A 5,915-nucleotide genomic window follows, 5' to 3' on the forward strand; every position below is an offset into this window, starting at 1 on the left:
CCAAGAATTTCACCTCTAACGTCGCAATACGAATGCCCCCGCCTGTCCCTATTAATCATTACCTCGGGTTCCGAAAACCAACAAAATAGAACCGAGGTCCTATTCCATTATTCCATGCACACAGTATTCAGGCGGGCTTGCCTGCTTTAAGCACTCTAATTTGTTCAAAGTAAACGTGCCGGCCCACCGAGACACTCAATAAAGAGCACCCTGGTAGGATTTCAACGGGGTCCGCCTCGGGACGCACGAGCACGCACGGGGCGGTCGCACGCCTTCGGCTCGCCCACCGGCAGGACGTCCCACGATACATGCCAGTTAAACACCGACGGGCGGTGAACCAACAGCGTGGGACACAAATCCAACTACGAGCTTTTTAACCGCAACAACTTTAATATACGCTATTGGAGCTGGAATTACCGCGGCTGCTGGCACCAGACTTGCCCTCCAATAGATACTCGTTAAAGGATTTAAAGTGTACTCATTCCGATTACGGGGCCTCGGATGAGTCCCGTATCGTTATTTTTCGTCACTACCTCCCCGTGCCGGGAGTGGGTAATTTGCGCGCCTGCTGCCTTCCTTGGATGTGGTAGCCGTTTCTCAGGCTCCCTCTCCGGAATCGAACCCTGATTCCCCGTTACCCGTTACAACCATGGTAGGCGCAGAACCTACCATCGACAGTTGATAAGGCAGACATTTGAAAGATGCGTCGCCGGTACGAGGACCGTGCGATCAGCCCAAAGTTATTCAGAGTCACCAAGGCAAACGGACCGGACGAGCCGACCGATTGGTTTTGATCTAATAAAAGCGTCCCTTCCATCTCTGGTCGGGACTCTGTTTGCATGTATTAGCTCTAGAATTACCACAGTTATCCAAGTAACGTGGGTACGATCTAAGGAACCATAACTGATTTAATGAGCCATTCGCGGTTTCACCTTAATGCGGCTTGTACTGAGACATGCATGGCTTAATCTTTGAGACAAGCATATGACTACTGGCAGGATCAACCAGGGAGCTGCGTCAACTAGAGCTGAGCAGCCGGCCGCCCGGGAGTGTGTCCCGGGGGCCCGCGCGAACACGCAAGCGTCCGCTCAATCATTCTGCAAACAGGAGGAGGCTGAGCTCCCCTGCACAATACACCTCGAAACCCTCTCAGGTCCCGGCGGCGCGCAGCGCCGTCCCAAGTACTTGGTCGGGTTCGAGAGAGGCGCAATCGCCCGGAGTTAGGCGAGTAGACGCTTTCGGTGCGACCACCCGTGCTCCCAACTGAGCTTGCCGCTGCCGACAGAGGCCCGGGAGCGTGCTGTCGTGGCATTGCCGGCGGGAGACAACACGCGCCACCTACGGTGACCGGCAGCTCCAACGCCAGCGCCACAGAAGGACAAAAGCCCCACTTGGGTGCCGAAGCGAACTCTCCCAGCACAGCGCACACGCCAACACATCCGCACAGCTGCGATACAAACCACCAGCGAGAACCGCTGGGGCGACCGAGCAGCAGACGGCGTCGCGGCGCCGAGCGCCGGGCGGCGGCGCATCCTCAACGCACACAGTCCTCAATCGGACCAGCACACTGCAGATGTCCACCGCGCTTCGCACCGGGCCCGCGAGGACCTACTTTGGCCGCACGGCGCCGCGCGCAGGGTGCGCCGGCGCGCAGCTGCGACGCCTGCCGCGTCCGTCGGCCGGCGCGCCTGCCACTGGCCGCCCCCACCAGCCGGCTGTAGCGCGTGCGCCCACGCACCGCGCGGCCAGCACGCCGGGAGGCGCCCCCTCACCGGCCGGGGACGGTCCCACCCAGCCACCGCCGCGTATCGCTTCACACCCAGATGCCGTTCAGTTTCGTCGGCATGGTGGGTATCGCTGGAACAACCGGTTAGTACCTCAACCTATCGTCGCCATCACCGATTCACCCCTAGCGAGAACAACCGCACCACAACGGGTTACCATTTCTTCATTTGCGTAACTTCACCAGAAAACGTAGGCGTCCATCGCCATTTGCAACTTCAACCATTATTGCATGCCTGTGTCAGGTGTCACGCCACACTACGTCTGCCCACATACACGCAACAAAATGTGCACGCCTAGACAATACGTGGAAGGTGGCCCCCGTACGTATGCGATGTCCATTGCTCGAACGACTGTCAACCGGCTTCTGTAGCATGTCGCAGATATGGAACGCGCTGCACCATGCCATCACGGTGTGTGAGGAGAGACGACTAGGTCCGAATACATCAACAGACAGCTCATGCTGATCGCCATCCACGGCGTCCGTTCCTCCCACACGTCTCTATGGCGTACCACACTGCAATCCAGCTCTCATAGGGAGACGACACGTAGCTGCGTGCACAATATTTGCACTGTATGGTCCGCCGTTTTTGGGCGCAGTCGTTGTACGGTCACACATGTGCCACGATGTATCATTCAGTACATAAGGACGAATGTGCAGTACAGATTGTGGTTCACGCGTACGACATCAGCGGACAGTTGACACAGGCCGCACCACAACGTAGCCTGCGTACGTCGCATGCGAAGGGCATTGAACATGCAAACTTGTCACCAACCACCTTGCGAAGGCAGGGGGCAAGGTGGGGACGTGGGGAGAGGTGGGGGGGGGGGGGGGCGGCATGTACGCCCTGCTGCCATCCACATTACAGTGTACAGCAGGAGCATGTGGAAAGTCAGCAAGACTTGCAAGGTGTTTAACATGAAGCGATACACAGGGGAGCGGGCAGTGCGAGTAGCGAACTATATTGCGAGGGTTGCGGGTGGGCAACACTACACTAATTGAACGAGTCGTATAACAATTACAGAGCAGGTTTAGGCGACAACGTGGGTTACGATAGGCGACAACGTGGGTTACGTTAGGGGACAACGTGGGTTACGTTAGGGGACAACGTGGGTTACGTTAGGGGACAACGTGGGTTACGTTAGGGGACAACGTGGGTTACGTTAGGGGACAACGTGGGTTACGTTAGGGGACAACGTGGGTTACGTTAGGGGACAACGTGGGTTAGGTTAAGGCACAACATGGGTTAGGTTAAGGCACAACATGGGTTAGGTTAAGGCACAACATGGGTTAGGTTAAGGCACAACATGGGTTAGGTTAAGGCACAACATGGGTTAGGTTACGGCACAACATGGGTTAGGTTAAGGCACAACATGGGTTAGGTTAGGGGACAACATGGGTTAGGTTAGGGGACAACATGGGTTAGGTTAAGGCACAACATGGGTTAGGTTAAGGCACAACATGGGTTAGGTTAGGGGACAACATGGGTTAGGTTAGGGCACAACATGGGTTAGGTTAGGGGACAACATGGGTTAGGTTAGGGGACAACATGGGTTAGGTTAGGGGACAACATGGGTTAGGTTAGGGGACAACATGGGTTAGGTTAGGGGACAACATGGGTTAGGTTAGGGGACAACATGGGTTAGGTTAGGGGACAACATGGGTTAGGTTAGGGGACAACATGGGTTAGGTTAAGGCACAACATGGGTTAGGTTAGGGGACAACATGGGTTAGGTTAGGGGACAACATGGGTTAGGTTAGGGGACAACATGGGTTAGGTTAGGGGACAACATGGGTTAGGTTAGGGGACAACATGGGTTAGGTTAAGGCACAACATGGGTTAGGTTAGGGCACAACATGGGTTAGGTTAGGGCACAACATGGGTTAGGTTAGGGCACAACATGGGTTAGGTTAGGGGACAACATGGGTTAGGTTAGGGGACAACATGGGTTAGGTTAGGGGACAACATGGGTTAGGTTAGGGGACAACATGGGTTAGGTTAGGGGACAACATGGGTTAGGTTAGGGGACAACATGGGTTAGGTTAGGGGACAACATGGGTTAGGTTAGGGGACAACATGGGTTAGGTTAGGGGACAACATGGGTTAGGTTAGGGGACAACATGGGTTAGGTTAAGGCACAACATGGGTTAGGTTAAGGCACAACATGGGTTAGGTTAGGGGACAACATGGGTTAGGTTAGGGGACAACATGGGTTAGGTTAGGGGACAACATGGGTTAGGTTAAGGCACAACATGGGTTAGGTTAGGGGACAACATGGGTTAGGTTAAGGCACAACATGGGTTAGGTTAGGGGACAACATGGGTTAGGTTAGGGGACAACATGGGTTAGGTTAAGGCACAACATGGGTTAGGTTAAGGCACAACATGGGTTAGGTTAAGGCACAACATGGGTTAGGTTAGGGGACAACATGGGTTAGGTTAGGGGACAACTTGGGTTAGGTTAGGGGACAACATGGGTTAGGTTAAGGCACAACATGGGTTAGGTTAAGGCACAACATGGGTTAGGTTAGGGGACAACATGGGTTAGGTTAGGGGACAACATGGGTTAGGTTAGGGGACAACATGGGTTAGGTTAAGGCACAACATGGGTTAGGTTAGGGGACAACATGGGTTAGGTTAAGGCACAACATGGGTTAGGTTAGGGGACAACATGGGTTAGGTTAGGGGACAACATGGGTTAGGTTAAGGCACAACATGGGTTAGGTTAAGGCACAACATGGGTTAGGTTAAGGGACAACATGGGTTAGGTTAGGGGACAACTTGGGTTAGGTTAGGGGACAACATGGGTTAGGTTAAGGCACAACATGGGTTAGGTTAAGGCACAACATGGGTTAGGTTAAGGTACAACATGGGTTAGGTTAAGGTACAACATGGGTTAGGTTAGGTTACACGTTGTTGTAAGGAAAGGTGTGGGGGGGGGGGGGGGCGGGGCGGCAGGTTCGTTGATAGTGATTATAGTAAGTGAATGCTTGTGACATGATGAGATTTGTCACGTCAGGATGCACCTTTGGCTTATTAGAGGCGGCGCTCCAATTCTATGCTTGTGTCAGACCTGTGTCTTTGACTCATGTCATTGTTTGTGCGCTGTGACAGGAGGTACTATTGTGATGTTGGGTGCACCGTTGTATAGGACATGTGTGGGTGTTGGTGCCTTATCTGCGCAATGGTGGATGTCGAAAGGGTGGGATATTCTATTTTCCGCATGGACCTCCTGGTCTGGTTGTGATAGTGTGGATTGTGTAATGTGGCGGAGAGGATGCACTGGATGTTGTTCCATGCTGGTGCTTACATATTGTATGTGCGCCTGTTAGAAGCAGAGAGTGGTGCGTGATCAGAGTGTCTGGCTGACGTGTGGTTCCCATTGTGGGCAGACTCTTTCAGCATGTATACGGACAGTTGTATATATTTTCTGTAGTTTGATGGCTCTGCATTGATTACTAATCAGCGCCGTGTGTACGGGTAATCTGGTTCCAGTCCACAATGTTCTATCTGTGTACATTAGTGACAAAGACTCCCCCCATGCAGTGGGGCTCGGTCTGTTATAACTCTTCCGCGTAATATATTTGCCCCACGTTTTTGCGAGTGCGAGTGCGAGTGCAACGCGCATGGGGACCGACATGCTGATGGCTCGGTATCGGACGCCGTACAGTGAGCAACGCGATCGCGTCTCTCGCTCGTAAGTGGTACAGGTCGCGGCTCATGTATAGGGACAGCGGGAATGTCGCATATTGGAAATAACTCTTCATGAAACGCAAGTTATAGGGGTGGATTGCACTTTACGAGTGCGGGAAACGTCCGCCGTTCATCCGCTGGAGGTGCGCGTTTGGCGGTTGGGGTGGTCCACGAACGGGTGCGGGTGGAGTCATTGCCGGTCCACGGCTTCGTGCGGCAGAGCCACTGGAGAATGGGTGCTATGGTCGACAGAGGCTGCAGGCTTTGTGGGTGGCGTCGAAAGGCGGGCACTGTGGCGCCATCGCTGTCTTAGTCGGCTTGGCGTCTCATAGATGGCGGTGGCGTCGTTGCAGGAGGTCATGTTGCGGGAGACCTACAGATGGCGGTATGTTTTGTGGTGCGGACGTAGTGTTGTCAGATGCGCATAGATGGCGGTATT

The 5,915-nt window shown here is 53.9% G+C and overlaps 1 non-coding gene across 1 annotated transcript in view; it reads right to left on the minus strand.

The window, feature by feature from the left end:
- The window catches only part of LOC124772113, a 1,908-nt gene extending 897 nt beyond the window's left edge, over positions 1-1,011 (minus strand). Inside the window, exon 1 of the ribosomal RNA XR_007013788.1 lies at positions 1-1,011. This exon is cut by the window's left edge and continues 897 nt beyond it. This is a non-coding gene — a ribosomal RNA (small subunit ribosomal RNA).
- Between the last annotated feature and the right edge of the window lie 4,904 nt (positions 1,012-5,915).

The sequence above is a fragment of the Schistocerca piceifrons genome, unplaced genomic scaffold (assembly GCF_021461385.2).
Source record: "Schistocerca piceifrons isolate TAMUIC-IGC-003096 unplaced genomic scaffold, iqSchPice1.1 HiC_scaffold_936, whole genome shotgun sequence".
Classification (NCBI taxonomy): Eukaryota; Metazoa; Arthropoda; class Insecta; order Orthoptera; family Acrididae; genus Schistocerca; species Schistocerca piceifrons.